A 20,994-nucleotide genomic window follows, 5' to 3' on the forward strand; every position below is an offset into this window, starting at 1 on the left:
AAAAAATATACATTAAAGTTCTTGTCGAGTATATCCAGTCCGCTTCATCAGTACATTCACGGCCGGCACTGTTACAGTTGGCCGTAGCACACGGCGTGAGGACGGGCCAGGGCGGCCAAGTCGAAATCGTGCATTTCTACCTGCCGGGCAAGTCATGGAGTTTAGCCAGTGTACGGGGGAGGGGGATTAGTGGACCCTTCCTTGACCTTTTATGGGTGAAAATTTTTTAAAAAAATGGTTCAAATGGCTCTGAGCACTATGGGACATAACTTCTGAGGTCATCAGTCCCCTAGAGCTTAGAACTACTTAAACCTAACTAACCTAAGGACATCACACAGCCGGCCGTAGTGGCCGTGCGGTACTAGGCGCTACAGTCTGGAACCGAGCGACCGCTACGGTCGCAGGTTCGAATCCTGCCTCGGGCATGGATGTGTGTGATGTCCTTAGGTTAGTTAGGTTTAATTAGTTCTAAGTTCTAGGCGACTGATGACCTCAGCAGTTAAGTCGCATAGTGCTCAGAGCCATTTGAACCATTTTTGACATAACACACATCCATGCCCGAGGCAGGATTCGAACGTGCGTCCGTAGCGGTCGCGCGGTTCCAGACTGTAGCGCCTAGAACCACTCCGCCACTCCGGCCGGCTTGCAAATTTTACTGGATGCAGATTTCACTTGGCGCAGTTTTCACTGGGTGTAGTTTACAGGACACCCTCATTTAGCTGCACTCTTCTAATTTCCGTTGAAGTCTCTTCCACTCGTTTCCAGGAATGTTCGTGCAACTTGCAAAAATCCCGCGAAAAGTATTCTCATCAAAGTGTTGAAAATCAAAACCCTAGTTTTATACATCATCCTTCTTCTTCTCTTCTTTTTCCTGGTCTTCATTTCATATCTTCACGGGGCGGCACGTGAACTTTGTATTGAGCAGATACAAAGCGTGGCCGGATTCCTCGCTATCACCATTTGTATATCTCATCAATATATTACATTTTCCACTTCGCCGTCCGTCGTTTACATAGAATTCATTACAACAGCCTACATTTGAAGGATAACATATTTTCAGTTGAAACAACTTTTGCTATCACCTCTCCACCTTTGAACTGCTCACACTTACCTGTATTTCAGAAGTAGCCCTTTTCAGATGGGCGCTAGGCAATGTTCGTGCCACATCAAAGAAAAGGGAAACAAATAACTGAATAAAATACTAATTATTTAAATTTACAGATTTCCAGTTTAATCGTTGATTTAAGGCAGTAAGTTTCAGTTTATTGTTGTATAACAAGGACATTTGGTTGAAGTTCCACCTGTTCCCATTTCTCAGTTACGTCATTGTAATGACTTACCCGTTATTCCGAATTTAAATATTATAACTGAAAAAAATTTAATTAAATATTTAATGATAATAAGCAGATTTCTTCATTATTGTTGTTTAAAAAATAACGAAAATGGTAAATTTTCTCTTTATAATTACTTTACAGAATATTGTTTCATTCATAAAAGAAAAAATGTTCAGCGTTTATAGCAGTGAAAGTTAATTACATGTAACTGTGTTTGGAATATGATACCAAACGTAAGTCTCTCACGTGACTCACAGTTCCACTGACTTAAATCTCAGGAATATGTCGTTAGAACAGCGATACCTTTAGTGACTTATATCTCGATACACTTAATAGTGTTATATCCTCAAAAAGAGATATAGGATGGAGACAGTGGTACTGTTCCACAATCTCCTGCTAATGTCAGTGTACTACAAGGTCAGTGTAGTCTTCCATGTAACGGTTCCCATTTACATTCCGCCAGCATCTCTGTAACTCTTCCGTATGGGCTACACTGAGGTGAAAAAAATCCTGTGATGCCTCTTAATATCATGTCGGACCTCCTTTAGCCCAGGGTAGTGCAGTAGCTAGATGTGGCATGGACTCAACAAGTCGTTGGAAGTTCCCCTGCGGAAATACTGAGCCATGCTGCCTCTATAGCCGTCCATAATTGCAAAAGTGTGCAGATGAAGGATTTTGTGCATGAAGTGACATCTCGATTATGTCCCATAAATGTTCGACGGGATTCATATCAGGCGATCTGGATGGCCATGTCATCCACTCGAACTGTCCAGAATGTTCTGCAAACAAGTTGCGAACAACTGTGGCCCAGTGACAATCCCATCGTTGTTTGGGAACGTGAAGTCCAAAACGAGCTGCAATGGCCAAACATAACGACTTCCAGTCAATAATCGGTTCAGCTGGGCCAGAGTACCCAGTCGATTCCATATGAACACAGCCCACACCATTATGAAGCCACCACCCAGCTTGCACAGTGTCTTGCTGACAACTTGGGTCCATGGCTCCGTGGCGTTTGCGCCTCAGTCGAACTATACCCTTAGCCTTACCAACTGAAATCAGTATTCAGGCCACGATTTTCCAGTCGTAAAGGATCCAGCCGATGTGGTCACAAGCTCATGAGAGGCGCTGCAAACGATGTGATGTTAGCCTAGACACTCGCGAAATAGCCCATTAACGCCAAATTTCGCAGCTCTGTCCTAACGAAAACGTTCGCCGTATGCCCCACATTGATTTCTGCGGTTATTTCACGCAGTATTGCTTGTCTGTTGGTACTGACAACTCTGGGCAAACGCCGCTGTTCTCGGTCGTTAAGAGAAGGCCGTCAGCCACGGCGTTGTCCGTGGTGAGAAGAAATGTCTGAAATTTGGTATTCTCGGCACAGTGGATCTCGGAATATTGAATTCACTAACGATTTCCGAAATGAAACGTCCCATGCGTCTAGCTCTATCTGCGTTTCCGCTTTCGAAGTCTGTTAATTCCCGTCGTGCAGCCATAATCACGTCGGAAACCTTTTCACCTGAGTCACTTGAGTACAAATGATGTTTCCGCGAATGCACTGTTCTTTAAGACCTTGTGTACACGATACAACCGCCATTTGTATGTGTGCATATCGCTAGCCCATGACCTTCGTCACCTCAGAGTATACTGACATGTTACGATCCGAACAGCTGGTCTCCGAATTCCATCGGCGTCTTTCATCAGTCAAATGAGGCTAGAACCCCAAGCTCTAGAGCAATATTCTAGAACTCTTCGTAATGGTATCTCATATACAGTTCTCACAATAGCAGCACTTCATTCCCTTAAAATCCTCCCAACGTATCATCTTCCATTCTACTGATTTCATCTGTCATTCCCATAAATATGACTTCTGGGAATTAACGTTAGGTATTCAAACAGTGTGACAAGCTATAGACATTCACTCCTAATGTAATTTCATATTATCGCGGTTACAAAATTGGTCGAAAGCATAACGGCAAAAATTTGAGCACATTCTCTTGTACTTCTATTTCCGAGAAAAAATTATACACAATAACAGACATTTCATTGCAGTAAAACTAGATGATGGGCCATATGTAAAGAAGAATATACAGATAATAAAGAATTTCGTTGAAGGACCGTTTTCCACAGCTATTAGATAAATATTCGTTTATAAGCGAAATGCCTTTTTATTTCGTTTCAGATGGTCACAGGTTGAAAGACGAACTTGCACTTCATTTACGGAAATGTGACACAAATTCATATAGAAATTATTTCATTTTCTTGCTTTTTCAAGTCTTTTTCTGCGTGTACTACGCTATGTAAACACTTCATTGGTGGTGTGGCACTCGATTAAGACATTTAACACAAGAATTGTACTAGTTTTGATAGCAGAACTCTTTCTTTATTTGGTACCCATAATTTTATTTGTGAATAGAAATGTTGCCGCCATTTTGTCGGGTAGGTTTTGTTCTCCATCTTCATCCCTGTGTGTGTGTGTGTGTGTGTGTGTGTGTGTGTGTGTGTGTGTGTGTGTGTATGTATGTGTGTGTGTGTGTGTGTGTGTGTGTGTGTGTGTGTGTGTTTTGCCGTGATTTTTTAAAATTCGTTCAGTTTTCCATCTATTAACTTTATCTTACCATAGCGGGTAAGTTGCTATACGAGAAATGGTGCCCAAGAGGGGGGAGGAGGGGTGTGCAGAGCAACATGTAACTAGAATAAGTGACAGAGAATACGTAAGCGGGACGTGGTAAGGAGTTAAGGCAGCGATTTGGAGGGGGAATTGTGTGCTAGTACATTGATGATCACCTTTTCGGAAGTTATGCTTCTGTTTTTTTAATATTAATGTTAACAGGTAGTTTTTTACTTTGTTCACTTTCTCATTTATAAGCATACCGAGTGGTAAGGCAGCACACTCGCATTCGAAGGTCAGCAATACAAATCTCCATCCGAATAGCCAGATTTAACTTTCCCAAGGGTTTCTTAACTCGATTACGACATGTGTAGAAATGTTTCCCCTGAAAAAGACTCGGCCAAATTCATTCCCTATCTTTCTGCCAATCCGGGATGTGCCACATTGCAATTACAGAACTCACTGGGACGTTAAACCATAATACTCTTTCCTTTAAAATACTTTCTTTTCAGTTTTCGTGATCATAATTGTCTCGTAGCGGTTTTTGTTGTTTATTCTGATTACTTTCATATCTTCCTCTGTATGTGCAATGTGTACAATGTGCTAGAATTCATCTGTGAAGAGAAGAAGCTAATGTGACTGATAGTTTACACAGCACCACTACTGCTGAGTCGTTATCACTACATTAGGTGTTAATTCCCCATTTTAACGGATATGCCTTATTACAGGACATCTTCTATACACCATGAACAGCACTAGAAATGTTTTATTCGCCAAAACGTTTTTACGGTTTATAACCCATCATCAACGGCATCTGATACAGAGGAACAATCCATTGTATGTACATAGGTTTCAACAAAATGTGAACTGTACATATAGTAGCAGTAATATGAGTCTACTTACATTATTTACTTCTATGGCAATGACATGCTTGTCATTTAATATGATAGAATCTGAAATATGTCCTATAACATAGTGCGCAGTTTGTGATGTGCGTTACTGGTGCCAAATTGTAAGTAGCCTATTTGTATGTGTTTATGTTGGCAGCCCTATACACTGTATTAATATCGCTGATAGCGCTCTGAGCCCTCGGCAATTGATTCAGTGGTTGGACGGACTGGCACTTAGCGATCGGATAGAGAAGGGTTTGGATATGATTTTCTTAGTGGAGACTCAGTGTTGGTAGGACATGCACTGTGAAATGAGGATGGACGTTGCTGGTATTATTTGGACAGTGGAATTATTGACAACTACTGTATATAATTTTTGGAACTGGATCTCACATGAATAAGGTAAAATCTTCTAAATACATTGTCTGCTCTTCAACAGTATCTTATGCCTCCTAGTAGTTAGAGTCTATAGTAGTTAGAATCTTTTTATTTAGCTGGCTGTAGTTGCTGCTTGCTGTCATTGCTGCAGTTCGTGTTATGAAGATTTTCTGTGAGGTAAGTGACTTATAAAAAGTATGAGTTATTTTTAGGATTTCTTGCAATTCAGGACCATTCTTTTGTGTTAATTATTTGAAGCCATGTTGTCACTGTATAGCAGTCAAATTGCATTGCGCTTGTATATTGTGGATAATAAATGAATAGGTTAAGTCAGAGTTGGCTTTATCAGAGAAAATTCTGTAGGTCAGTGTTTTGAATGAGAAAAATAAGTAAAGAGACAGTAGTTTCACCTACTCAATAGTTTCAATCATTGTGTAGGTCCAAAATCTTAGGCAGTGACAGTTCTTGACAATGTTTGACACAACTGTCATATAGAGGAACCGACAGATCAAAGTGTCTATATTGTCTGTCTGTTGTTATTTCTAAGATCACATTTATACATGTCTGTAACATACATTCATATAATTATGTAAATTACAGTTTTTTCACAGTTGACATGTGAACGTAGAATATGCAAAAAGTATAAAATTGGAAAATAATACAACATATCACTTCAAATTAGACAAAATTACAAGCAGGTCATAGAATTCAAACCAAAACTATTTTGCTTAAAACAGTGTTGAAATTTTGTATATATTTTATTCCATAACTCTTTGATCATTAAGTATGCTGTGCGATTGTTGTCATATGGGTGTATATTTTAATTCCTTCTAGAGTATTTTTTCTGCTTTATGGAGAATGGCGATGTTCCTGTTAATGTCATTAGCAGATTGCTTATATTCTCTTAAATGAGCACTGAATTCTGAGATATTGATTTCACTAACATAAGTAAATTCTCTAAATCTCAATTTGAAGTTTCTCTCTGTTAAGCCAACGTAAAATTTATCACATTGGCATCAGAAAAGAGAACAATGTGTGATCACGTCTTATACACAGTACAGATAAGAGCCAAATATATAACATGTCAGATGTGTATAAGTAACATGAAGTGAATCTGATAAAAACTATGTGGCAGTTGTGTCAAACGTTGTCAAGAATTGTCACTGCCTAAGATTTGACAGCAATAACATACATGACAAATTGTGTGTTATGTTATAGGACATATTTCAGATCCTGTTATATTAATTGCCAAGCAAGTCATTGCTATAGAAGTACATAATCTAAATAGACTTATATTACTGCTAATATACGTACAGTTATCATTTTGTACGAATCGATATGCATATAGTTGTTTGTTCCTCTGTATCAGCTGCTAGTGATGATGGTTTATAAACACGAAAACTGGTTTTTGCAAATAAAACATTTCAGACTACCAAGCATTCATGATACACCTTAATTCGAGAATAAAGGCATGCAGGGGGTTAGTGGACGTGGTTAGGCTTCACTAGCTTACCAACACTGAGGTGACAAAAATTTAACACTAGCTCATTTGGAAAAAGACAGCGAATGGAATTTGTCGTGGCCTTGATGACACAGGTATCTTTTTCAGTAAAACCTTTGCTATTGAAGATGTTGTACTCGAGGATTGGGCGACATGTCTGTGTTCATCAGTAGTGTAATTATTCATTTATTTCTTTGTTTATTCCTCTGAAGTTAAAAAATTCGTCGTTTTCTACACGCTTAGTGAGTCAACATCAGGAGTCAGACTTACCATACAAATACCTGAGAGTGGGGGATACGAAGTGAAACTTTATACGCACATGTTATTCATAGACCCTCGCCAGTCACAATTATATATTTACTTGATTAAATTACTTAATATTTCAAAATGATTCGAAGTGCAACCTTATCATCAGGCAATAAATAGTGCCATAAAAGCATTTAACAGGAATACAAAAGATCTTGAAGCATTAGTTTCCTCCCCTAGCACGTGCTGTGGGCTGTTGTGATCATCATAAATGGCTGTCCCCTTGTGCTGAATTCACGTCCTTAAACTGCTGTGGATGTTTGGATTTTTGTTGCCCTCTGTTCACAAACTTTTGAAGTTACAACACAAATCATCCTACTTCATAACCATAAACTGCATTACTGTAGCCGGCCGGAGTGGCCGAGCGGTTCTAGGTGCTTCAGTCTGGAACCACGCGGCTGCTACGGTCGCAGGTTCGAATTCTGCCTCGGGAATGGATGTGTGTGATGTCCTTAGGTTAGTTAGGTTTAAATAGTTCTAAGTTGTAGGGGACTGATGACCTCAGATGTTAAGTCCCATAGTGCTCACAGCCATCTGAACCATTTTGCTTTACTGTAGTCAGTGGCCGAGCCTAGGGGACGGTCACGTAGCTAGTGGCTCATTTCTGTCTCTCTCAAGAGCATTTTAGTCAAAATGCTTATATTCATACGTTTATAAATTCCTTAATCTCGCAGCTAACTTTCGGAGAAAAAGGTAAAATGAGAAGTAAGAGTCTCAAAAAAGGCAAGCAAGTCAGGAAAATGCAAGCAACATTTTATACAAGATACTTTTCTTTTGCTTGCATGAGGGTTAGTCCACATTGCAGCGGCGCGGACACAAGCAGAAATCCGAACATTGTCGACACCTGCAAAATTCACGCCATGCCGGCAGCTCCACAATTACGACTCGGGCGCAGGGACAGTAACCGGTGTTTCAAGACATTTCGACGCCTCGCATGTGACCTCAGCTGCAGCAAACACCAACCGGACGTGTATAAAAGCCATCGTTGGGGCCAGGCTGGGATTCCAATACAGTTGGGCTTCTAATCGGCGTCCGCTGTGTTTTAGCTTCCGGCGTGAGTCCGCCAGCATTATTCCTCCTGCACACTGCCGCCGCCGAGGGTCGAACCGTAGCCCTCCTACTCGCAGAGCAGCTAGCACCTGCCAGCGCCCGTTACTCGCCTCAGCTGCTCGGGACACAGCCGCCTCCCTAGCAGCGCAAGGTCGGCCCCTGACCACGCCTGTGGAACATGGACGCTGGGTCGCTTTGCCGGACGAGAGCGAGCACCTGTAACTGCTGAAGCTTACAGGAGTAAGGGAGAGTTTACATGTGCGCCTTCTGTCTTGCTGCACCCACCTTCGGCTCCGACGGACTCCCTTAGCCTTTGGCAGCCCTTCGAACCAGCAATACCTAGGTGACAGAGCCATCGCCATCCAGACAACGAGATGAATGATTCTTCCACACCTCGGCAGCGGTCTTTTACCCCCGATCCGCTACAACCTGAATGTAATTGCCGTCTGACCGGCTGCAGAGAAGATTCCAACCAGGACCGGGCACGCGTTCACAAGCTGATGCTACCTACTATTGTGGCTGTGGTTTCCAGTTCAAAGACTGGCTTGTTGTTAGCTCTCCACGCTAGTCTACCATATGGAAGCTTCTGCTATTTCCTTAATGTAAGAGCGTGTGCCCTTTGAATCAATTCCTTCTTTTGGCCAAGTTGTGTGACACATTTCTTTTCTGCAGAGCTCCATTCAGAATTTCCTCGTAACTTTTTCAACCTACACGTTTAACCTTCAGAAGTTTTCTATAGCATCACATTTCAAGAGGTTTTATTCCCTTCCTGTCTGAACTGCTTACCATTCACGTTGCACTTTCGTACAAGTCTATACTCCAGACAAATACCTTCACAAAACTTCCTAACATTTAAATTTATATTCAGTGTTAACAAATTTCTCTTTTGCAAAATACTTTTCTTGCTATTGCCAGTCTAAATTTTATACATTTCCTATTCCGGCCATCATCAGTTATTTTACTGCCCAAATAGTAAAATTCATCTACTACTTCATCTTCCTAATATAAATCCCTCAGAATCACCTTACGTAATTCTGCTACATATTCCTACCTTTTTCGATTCCCGGCGGGGTCAGGGATTTTCTCTGCCTCGTGATGACTGGGTGTTGTGTGATGTCCTTAGGTTACTTAGGTTTAAGTAGTTCTAAGTTCTAGGGGACTGATGACCATATATGTTAAGTCCCATAGTGCTCAGAGCCATTCCTACCTTTATTTTACGTTTGTTGATTTTCATCATATAGCAAACTCAACGTTTTTGTTTCTTCTTTCTTAACTTTAATTCCCTTTCTAAATTTATTCTTGGTTTCCTGTGCTGCTTACACAATATAAATATTAAATAAAATGAGGTCTAGGCTACAACCCTATCTTACTGCCTTCTCAACCACTGCTTCCTTTGCATCCCTATCGACTCATAAGTGCAGTCTGGTTTCTGTACAACTTGTAAATAACCGTTCGCTCCCAGTATTTTGCCATGCAAAATTTCAAAGAGCGTAGTCCAGTCAGCATTGACAAAATCTTTTTCTAAATATGCAAATGTTACAAACATACGTTTGCCTTTCTACAACATATTTCCTAACATAAGACGTACGGTAAGAATTACCTCAAACAGAGATGCCTCATGTTTGGTTTCTACTAGTTTGTCCATTCGTCTATAAATAATTGGTGTCAATATTTTGCAACTATATCCCGGTCAACTAAGGAAAATTAGGGAAAAGACCCGTGCAGTGGCAAATTTTTGTACAATGGTAGGAGAAAGTGCCATGAACAACATACTGGTACTAAAAATACTGACTGATGGAGTGTGAACGAGGGGGGTCCGGGAAGGGTTCAATGGCCACTTCTTTTGTTTTCCTTGAATAACTCGAAAACCACAGCTTCTAGCGAAAAGGTTTCCCAGTACAAAATTACACTACTGGCCGTTAAAATTGTTACACCAAGAAGACATGCAGATGATAAACAGGTATTCATTAGACAAATATATTGTACTAGAACTGACATGTGATTACATCTTCACGCAATTTGGGTGCATAGATCCTGAGATTATTCCCGGGGGTATGCAGCTTTACTGTATGAGTAAATGATGATGGCGTCCTCTTGGGTAAAATATTCCGGAGGTAAAATAGTCCCCCATTCGGATCTCCGGGCGGGGACTACTCAAGAGGACGTCGTTATCAAGAGAAAGAAAACTGACGTTCTACGGATCGGAGCGTGTAATGTCAGATCCCTTAATCTGGCAGGTAAGTTAAAAAATTTCAAAAGGGAAATGGATAGGTTAAAGTTAGATATAGTGGGAATTAGTGAAGTTCGGTGGCAGGAGGAACAAGACTTTTGGTCAGGCGAACACAGGATCATAAATACAAAATCAAATAGGGGTAATGCAGGAGTAGCTTCAATAATGAATAGGAAAATAGGAGTGCGGGTAAGCTACTACAAACAGCATAGTGAACGCATTATTGTGGCCAAGATAGACACGAAGCCCACGCCTACTACAGTAGTACAAGTTTATATGCCAACTAGCTCTGCAGATGATGAAGAAATTGAGGAAATGTATGATGAGATAAAAGAAATTATTCAGGTACTGAAGGGAGACGAAAATTTAATAGTCATGGGTGACTGGAATTCGACAGTAGGAAAAGGAAGAGAAGGAAACGTAGTAGGTGAATATGGATTGGGGCTAAGAAATGAAAGAGGAATCCGCCTGGTAGAATTTTGCACAGAGCACAACTTAATCATAGCTAACACTTGGTTCAAGAATCATGAAAGAAGGTTGTATACATGGAAGAACCCTGGAGATTCTAAAAGGTTTCAGATAGATTATATAATGGTAAGACAGAGATTTAGGAACCAGATTTTAAATTGTAAGACATTTCCAGTGGCAGATGTGGACTCTGACCACAATCTATTGGTTATGAACTGTAGATTAAAACTGAAGAAACTGCAAAAAGGTGGGAATTTAAGGACATAGGACGTGGATAAACTGAAAGAACCAGAGGTTGTACAGAGTTTCAGGGAGAGCATAAGGGAACAATTGACAGGAATGGGGGAAAGAAATACAGTAGAAGAAGAATGGGTAGCTTTGAGGAATGAAATAGTGAAGGCAGCAGAGGATCAAGTAGGTAAAAAGACGAGGGCTAGTAGAAATCCTTGGGTAACAGAAGAGATACTGAATTTACTTGATGAAAGGAGAAAATACAAAAATGCAGTAAGTGAAGCAGGCAAAAAGGAATACAAACGTCTCAAAAATGAGATCGACAGGAAGTGCAAAATGGCTAAGCAGGGATGGCTAGAGGACAAATGTAAGAATGTAGAGGCTTATCTCAAGAGAGGTAAGATAGATACTGCCTACAGGAAAATTAAAGAGACCTTTGGAGAAAAGAGAACCACCTGCATGAATATCAAGAGCTCAGATGGAAACCCAGTTCTAAGCAAAGAAGGGAAAGCAGAAAGGTGGAAGGAGTATATAAAGGGTCTATACAGGGGCGATGTTATTGAAGACAATATTATGGAAATGGAAGAGGAGGTAGATGAAGATGAAATGGGAGATATGATACTGCGTGAAGAGTTCGACAGAGCACTGAAAGACCTAAGTCGAAACAAGGCCCCGGGAGTAGACAACATTCCATTAGAACTACTGACAGCCGTGGGGGAGCCAGGCCTAACAAAACTCTACTATCTGGTGAGTAAGATGTATGAGACAGGCGAAATTCCCTCAGACTTCAAGAAGAATGTAGTAATTCCAATCCCAAAGAAAGCAGGTGTTGACAGATGTGAAAATTACCGAACTGTCAGTTTAATAAGTCACAGCTGCAAAATACTAACACGCATTCTTTACAGACGAATGGAAAAATTGGTAGAAGCTGGCCTCGGGGAAGATCTGTTTGGATTCCGTAGAAATGTTGGAACACGTGAGGCAATACTGACCCTACGACTTATCTTTGAAGCTAGATTAAGGAAAGGCAAACCTACATTTCTAGCATTTGTAGACTTAGAGAAAGCGTTTGATAATGTTGACTGGAATACGCTCTTTCAAATTCTGAAGGTGGCAGGAGTAAAATACAGGGAGCGAAAGGCTATTTACAATTTGTACAGAAACCAGATGGCAGTTATAAGAGTCGAGGGGCATGAAAGGGAAGCAGTGGTTGGGAAGGGAGTGAGACAGGGTTGTAGCCTCTCCCCGATGCTATTCAATCTGTATATTGAGCAAGCAGTAAAGGAAACAAAAGAAAAGTTCGGAGTAGGTATTAAAATCCATGGAGAAGAAATAAAAACTTTGAGGTTCGCCGATGACATTGTTGTAATTCTGTCAGAGACAGCAAAGGACTTGGAAGAGCAGTTGAACGGAATGGACAGTATCTTGAAAGGAGGGTATAAGATGAACATCAACAAAAGCAAAACAAGGATAATGGAATGTAGTCGAATTAAGTCGGGTGATGCTGAAGGAATTAAATTAGGAAATGAGACACTTAAAGTAGTAAAGGAGTTTTGCTATTTGGGAAGCAAAATAACTGATGATGGTCGAAGTAGAGGGGATATAAAATATAGACTGGCAATGGCAAGGAAAGTGTTTCTGAAGAAGAGAAATTTGTTAACATCGAGTATAGATTTAAGTGTCAGGAAGTCGTTTCTGAAAGTATTTGTATGGAGTGTAGCCATGTATGGAAGTGAAGCATGGACGATAAATAGTTTAGACAAGAAGAGAACAGAAGCTTTCGAAATGTGGTGCTACAGAAGAATGCTGAAGATTAGATGGGTAGATCACATAACTAATGAGGAGGTATTGAACAGATTTGGGGAGAAGAGGAGTTTGTGGCACAACTTGACTAGAAGAAGGGATCGGTTGGTAGGACATTACCAATTTGGTAATGGAGGGCAGCGTGGAGGGTAAAAATCGTAGAGGGAGACCAAGAGATGAATACACTAAGCAGATTCAGAAGGATGTAGGTTGCAGTAGGTACTGGGAGATGAAGAAACTTGCACAGGATAGAGTAGCATGGAGAGCTGCATCAAACCAGTCTCAGGACTGAAGACCCAACACAACAAGATCCTGAGACATCAGTACCCAAAACAACCACCTCTGGCCGTAATAACAGCCTTGATACGCCTGGGCATTGAGTCAAACAGAGCTTGGATGGCGTGTACAGGTACAGCAGCCCATGCAGCTTCAACACGATACCACAGTTCTTCAAGAGTAGTGACTGGCGTATTGTGACGAGCCAGTTGCTCGGCGACCATTGACCAGACGTTTTCAGTTGGTGAGAGATCTGGAGAATGTGCTGGCCAGGGCAGCAGTCGAACATTTTCTGTGTCCAGAAAGACCCGTACAGGACGGTCGTGCATTATCCTGCTGAAATATAGGGTTTCGCAGGAATCAAATGAAGGGTAGAGCCACGGGTTGTAACACATTTGAAACGTAGTGTCCACTGTTCAAAGTGCCGTCAATGCGAAGAAGTGGTGACCGAGACGTGTAACCAATGGCACCCCATACCATCACGCCGGGTGATACTCCGGTATGGCAATGACGAATACACGCTTCCAATGTGCGTTCACCACGATGTCGCCAAACACGGATGCGACCATCATGATGCTGTAAACAGAACCTGGATTCATCCGAAAAAATGACGTTTTGCCATTCGTGCACCCAGTTTCGTCGTTGAGTACACCATCGCAGGCACTCTTGTCTGTGAGGCAGCGTCAACGGTAACCGCAGCCACGGTCTCCGAGTCGATAGTCCATGCTGCTGCAAACGTCGTCGAACTGTTCGTGCAGTAGGTAGTTGTCTTGCAAACGTCCCCATCTGTTGACTCAGGGATCGAGACGTGGCTGCACGATCCGTTACAGCCATGCAGATAAGATGCCTGTCATCTCGACTGCTAGTGATACGAGGCCATTGGATCAAGGACGGCGTTCCGTATTACCCTCCTGAACCCACCGATTCCATATTCTGCTAACAGTCATTGGATATCGACCAACGCGAGCAGCAATGTCGCGATACGGTAAACCGCAATCGCGATAGGCTACAATCCGACCTTTATCAAAGTCGGAAACGTGATGGTACGCATTTCTCCTCCTTACACGAGGCACCACAACAACGTTTCACCAGGCAACGCCGGTCAACTGCTGTTTGTGTATGAGAAATCGGTTGGAAACATTCCTCATGTCAGCACGTTGTAGGTGTCGCCACCGGCGCCAACCTTGTGTGAATGCTCTGAAAAGCTAATCATTTGCATATCACAGCATCTTCCTCCTGTCGGTTAAATTTCGCGTCATCTTCGTGGTGTAGCAATTTTAATGGCCAGTAGTGTAATACATTAAATTTGCTACAAGAAAGGCCCTATTCATTTTTTCTCTGGGACTAGTACACTTACGGAAAAAGCCGTAATACCAAGAAGGAGTTGTGCGACAAAAACGAAAGCTGTCGGGCGTGTTTCTACATCTGAAAGACGATGTCTGGTCAAATTTTGCCCCGCTATGAGGATTCAAATCGGGTTTGCTTTAAATACACGCTGTTACGGTCGTGAGCGATAGTTACCTTCGAGATTGGATGTGGTGAGCTGATGTCAGTCAACAATGCCTTTAAGGCAACAAAGACGCTATTATCAGCACCCCACTGAATTTGAACGAGGTCGTGTAATAGGGCCACGAGGAGCTGGATGTTCCTTCTGCGATACTGCAGAAAGACTTGGCAGAAATGTAGCAACTGTTCATGACTGTTGGCAGTGGTGATCACGAGACTGTACGGTCGCAAGAAGGCCGGGTTCCGGATGGCCACCTGTCACTACCGGCACCTCCGAGAGGGAAGACCATCATATTTGGCGTATGGCTCTGGCGCATCGTAATGCATCTGAAGCAGCAATCTGAGCAGCAGTTGGCACCACAGTGACACAACAAACTGTTACAAATCGGTTACTTCAAGGACAGCTCCAAGCCAGACGCCCTGTAGCGTACATTTCACTGATCCCAAACCACCGCCATTTGCGACTGTAGTGATGTCAAGCGCGAGCTCATTGGACGTTAGGGTGGAGATCTGTTCTGGTTTCTGATGAATGCTGGTTCTGTCTCGGTACCAGTGATGGCCGTGTATTGGTTAGAAGGAAGCCAGTCCAGGACCTGCCAGACACTCCTGACCTACATCTGGAGATATAGTCTGAGGTACTGGTTTGTATGACAGCAGAAGCACTCTCGTGGTTACCCCACGGACCGGACCGCAAAATTGTGCGTCAATCTGGTGATTCAAAGTGTTGTGCTGCCATTCATGAACAGCATTCCAGTGGTGTTTTCCTGTATGATAACGCTCGCTGTTGTAAACCAACATGCTCTACAGAGTGTCGACATGTTGTCTTGGCCTGTTCGATCACCACATCTTTCTCCCATCGAGTATGAAGTGTTCAAATGGCTCTGAACACTATGGGACTTAACTTCTGAGGTCATCAGTCCCCTAGAACTTAGAACTACTTAAACCTGACTAACCTAAGGACATCACACACATCCATGCCCGAGGCAGGATTCGAACCCGCGACCGTAGCGGTCGCGCGGTTCCAGACTGAAGCGCCTAGAACCGCTCCGCCACCACGGCCGGCCCCATCGAGTACATATGGGGCATCACCGGACGACAATTCCAGCATCATCCACAAACAGCATTAACCGTTCCTGTACTTACCGATCAAGTGCAACATGCGTGGAACTCCCTCCCACAAATTGACATCCGGCACCTGTACAACACAGAACATGTGATTCCTGAGTTTCTCCCGGCGTATTTGATACTCAAAATATCCACGGGTGTGCTGCCGGTCTATAGTGTCCAATGGGCACAATATTTCGGCGAACATACATGTCGCCATCATCAGGTGAACTGACGGACTGAGCTCCTGTGAACGTGCCGGCACGGAGATCCGTACGCTATGGCTGCTCAGAGGGAACTGGCTTCGGTCGCGGCGGCGGCCGATTTAAATACCCTCCGCCCGCGGCGCGCTCCCTCCGCCGTCCGCGCCCCGCGCCACGGTCGCGCGGTGGAACGGATTGCGACGGCGTCTGAGATGACGTCGGTGTGACGGCTCTGTCCGCCGTGGTCGTCACAACTATACGTTTGCTCGATTTACTCTTGATTAACCCAATCGCTGGTTCCCAAGCCTTGCTAAGATTATAGCCACAGTCACGGTTTATGAGGTCGTCATTGGTGCGAATTTCGATGGCCTCTCTAACAACGCTGTCCCAGTATCTCGACGTCTGTACCAGAATCCTCGTGCGGTCATACTCCATGGCGTGATTTTCCGACAAACAATGTTCAGCGACCGCCGACTTGCTCGGATACATCAGTCGAGTGTGCCTCTGGTGTTCACGGCATCGATCCTCGACGGTACGCATCGTCTGACCAATATATGACTTGCCACATTGACACGGAATCTGGTACACGCCGGCCTTCCTCAAACCGAGGTCATCTTTGGCGCTCCCCACCAGTGCACGAGTTTTATTTGGAGGACAAAACACAGTTACGACCTGGTGTTTCTTCAGAATGCGGGCGATTTTCCCCGAGAGTGCGCCTGTGTATGGAATAAATGCAGTGCCTACCTCCTCCCTCGTGACTTCTTCCATCTCAACAGGTTGTGCTGCAGTGGTTGGGCGGAGAGCACGTTGAATCTGCCACTCTGAGTACCCATTCTTTCGAAATACAGTTCTCAGGTGTTCCAATTCCTGGGGTAGACTCTCTGCGTCAGAGATAGTGCGCGCCCTATGTACTAGAGTTTTAAGTACCCCGTTCCTCTGTGAAGGGTGGTGGCAGCTGTCTGCGTGCAAATACAGATCAGTGTGCGTAGTCTTCCGATACACCCCATGACCTAGGGTGCCGTCAGCCCTTCTCTTGACCAAGACGTCAAGGAAAGGTAATTTACCCTCCGTTTCGGTCTCCATAGTGAATTTGATGTTGGGGTGTATGGAGTTTAGATGTGTAAGGAAGTCAAGGAGTTTATCCATACCATGTGGCCAGATGACGAACGTGTCGTCCACGTAACGGAAAAAGCAAGTAGGTTTCCATACGGATGACGACAGGGCTTCCTCCTCGAAGTTCTCCATGTACAAATTCGCAACCACTGGTGAGAGTGGGCTACCCATGGCGACTCCCTCCGTTTGTTCGTAGTATTCTCCATTAAAAAGAAAATACATGGAAGTCAAGACATGCCTAAAAAGTTCAGTGGTCTTCTCGTCAAACTTCTGACTAATCAATTCTAGTGACTCTTGAAGGGGTACCCTCGTAAACAAGGAAACGACGACAGAACATGCACGTCTGCATGCTTGCATTCAACATTCTGGTGGCTACATCGGCTATTAATGTATCAACATTTCACATTTGCACTGGCTTATCTCGCGCTTACATAAACCTGTTATCTTGCAATGTTAATTACTTAAATATGTTACCTAGACAAATGCATTCCCGAAATTTCATTGCTCTACCTTAATTACTTTTTGGAGTCGCGCATTTTTCCCGTCAGAGTAGTTTCCGTGTTGCAGGAGGTGGAATAATCCTAGATTATTAAAAATAATCTATCAATGGTACAATATTAATGTTTTCAAATGAAATGGGTTAAGAACAAATATTAAGTGTGTGTACCATATCTAAGTTCAATAGAACCGTATTAAGGGATAAATTGTGATATGGGGTTGTACAACGAGGAGGACAGAAGTGTAAGGGAAAGCAGATCGTCGGGTTTGTGACTACACCCTTCCCTCCTCCACTGTCCTGCAAACAGAACAGTGAGCAGGCAATTCCACACTCTCTCTCCGCCCCACTACGTCGAATAAAGTAATTACAGGGTGTTTCACAAATCTATACCAACCCTTCTGCAGTGCGTCATATCAATCATTTGCGACGCTCTGCTCAGAGATGCCAGGGTGATGTTCATTTTCCACGAAGTGTGTTACCACTACATCAAATACAGACATGCATGAAATCTATATGAACAGAATCTATGTAAAACTCTGCACACTGTTCTACTCTGCTAGAGAGAAAATTAATTCTTAGTCATCCAGTACAACAAGTATAGTATTCTTCCGGGAGAGACAATTTCCGCCGTCACAAGTGCTGGTCGCTTTTCAGTTTACAAACTATATCTTTCCAGCATTTCCTGTGCAGTTATCTTATGTGAATAGGCAAAATAACTTCACTGATCTCATGTTTATACTGTGGAATTATTTTCAGTTCATTGATTACTTATTTGCAATTGTTAAGTGAACAGTTATATAAAAACCCCAACAACTGGAGCTGTCAGCTGTCTGCCATAATGGACAGCGTTGCCCAAGTGTAATACGCTGTCAATATGTATTTAACAATATCGTATTCATTGCCTCCACTATCAATGGCTGGAGTGCTTTTCATGGCACGAGTGGTGTCAAATGCTTCACCCTAGGCTCAGCTATCCAACATCTAAAGAGGCCCAGTAGATAACTTAAGTGTTACAGAACTTCAGATATTTCAGCCTAAGTCAAGCGATGCATTACAGCAGATTACTGTTTCAGATTTGAACACGATCATTTCCATTCCATCAGACATATTCACACCCACGTCGCAAGATATATCGTGGCTGTATGGGTATTGGTTCTACTGGCTCTACTCAGCGCAGCCCACCCTACAAGTGCCAGAAATTTCTGTATGTAAGAGATTCACGCATTCCACCAGTTACAAACTTAATGGTGAGACAAGTGCAGTAACTTTAGCTGGATGTCGGTTTTTTGTGACAGAACTTAACTCCCATAGGCTCCTGCGAATTAAATGAACTGTGCGCGAAGGATTAATATTTCGAATAAAATGGCCCTAAGGAGACAAGAGACTTGGAGTGACAATCTGTTAGCATATATAATTTGTGAAAAGGATCATCTACTTAATAGGCTCAATGGTTTCAGCTTGCCAAGATACACTTGTAGCAGGCTTAACTGTTTCAGATGTGGTGTGGGAGGAAGTGCTTCGATTCTTCATAAATGGGGTTTGGTGGGCACCCCATACTGTAACTGTGCTGATGCTCCACAAACAATGAAGCATATAGCAGTGGACTGCCCCCTCCGTGCCTTCCCTGGAAATCTAGTCGATTCGAACCTGGTTACTTCCGAAGTGGTGGATTGGATCAATGGCTTAGATATAAAGAACTAAACTATATTTTAACGTGTCTGTGGTTCTGTATTTTATGTGTTATTGTGATTGTTATGTATCATACGCTAAATGATAAAAAATCTACTTAACAAAAGAAACAGGATTCCAAATCGTGTTAATTTATCGCAACTGATGCTTAGAACATATAGACATGAATTTAATCATGTGCTTTGATTGAAGTTCAGAAATCGCAAGTCCAGGGGTTAAATGATTATTAAACAAGAGTAACCGTAAAGTATTGGCCAACATCGGAATGAATAGGGATGCATGATTTTATCGCCTGTACATTTATAAACTCGTGGTATTTGTCCAGTGACTGTGATTACGACGAATGGTTGGTTATCTAGTGCTTGTATACTTCTTCAATAAATAAGCTAAAAGTGTATTCAAACTCTCGACGAAATAACGAGGTCCGAAACTATTACTCAACCGTAAAATCACATCTCCCCACTCGTTTCCCTAAGCTCGCATCATCCTACGTAATTCTGCCTCAAGTGGAGCAGAAGTCGTGACCTGCTGTTAAGTGTTGCTGGGAGAGAGGCAGCTAGATATCGATGAAGTCTGCTCTGGTTTCGGCGGTGAAGTCTGTTCTAGTCGGCGCCCAGAGAACTTGGAGGAGATTAGTGTTTAACGTCCCGTCGACAACGAGGTCATTAGCGACGGAGCACAAGCTCGGATTATGGAAGGATTGGGAAGGAAATCGGCCTTGCCCTTTCAAAAGAACCGTCCCGGCATTTGCCTGAAACGATTTAGGGAAATCACGGAAAACCTAAATCGGGATGGCCGGAGACGAGTTCGAACCGTCATCCTCCGGAATGCGAGTCCAGTGTGCTAACCACTTCGCCACCTCGTTCGGTCAGAGAACTCGTACTGTTCGCTTCGCGCTCCAGATCAACTCTTCTATATCGCCAGTCAGACGATTTTACCAAACCCTGCCCAATGGCAAAGCCGTACATAAATCAATTGTTTACAAGATTTCAGTGTTAACCTATGGAAGGACTCAGTCTTCCTGATGTTCCCACTCTGTCATCGAATTCTCTCTCTGGCCGACGGGCTGGTTTCACGTTTTGGACTTCCTGGTAGCCAGCGCTCTGCTCCGCCCCTCTGCTAAATTATTACTGTTAACCAGTAAGAAGTCTCGTGATAATTTTACAATAAACTGGCTGGACTGTCCCATGTGAAGGCTTATTCCTCGGAGTTTCTCACGATTCCACAGGTTTAGCGGCACCTCCTACCACTTGCTTCGGGGAAGGACTCTCCAACTTGAAAACAAATTTCTTTTGTGCAACTGTTACGCCTTCCTGCACCGGCCCGCTGGTCTCTTCGTCCAAATTGAAGTGGTATCCCGCTACGTAATCAGTTCTACAAGGAAGCCACAGGGCCGCACCTCCTGCAAAATACGGCATTCCTACTGCTCGGGGACCCACTGAGGGTGGTATGCCAAAATTCTGATAATACTGTGGCCGTCCCTGACCTTCCGGTATCTGGCCTAAACCCAAAAATGGTATACACTCTTAAGTGCAGAACGGGAACTCGTCCATCTGGGATCAATAGGTTCTTCTGTTGGTGCGATACTCTGGGATTCTCCCTACACGAAAGTTACCAAAATATTCCCTGGAACTACCGTACACAGACAGAGGAAAGTAAGATTTAAATGACGTCCTAGTCTCCGCAATCACTGAATATTGGTTTCGATAAACCTGAACATGCAACAGCTAGCTTCAATCAAACTCAAACTAACTTAATTAGGGATGTTATGATAATAAAAGGTAAGACAGCCAGCACGTATCATT

Source organism: Schistocerca piceifrons, chromosome X (genome assembly GCF_021461385.2).
Source record: "Schistocerca piceifrons isolate TAMUIC-IGC-003096 chromosome X, iqSchPice1.1, whole genome shotgun sequence".
Classification (NCBI taxonomy): domain Eukaryota; kingdom Metazoa; phylum Arthropoda; class Insecta; order Orthoptera; family Acrididae; genus Schistocerca; species Schistocerca piceifrons.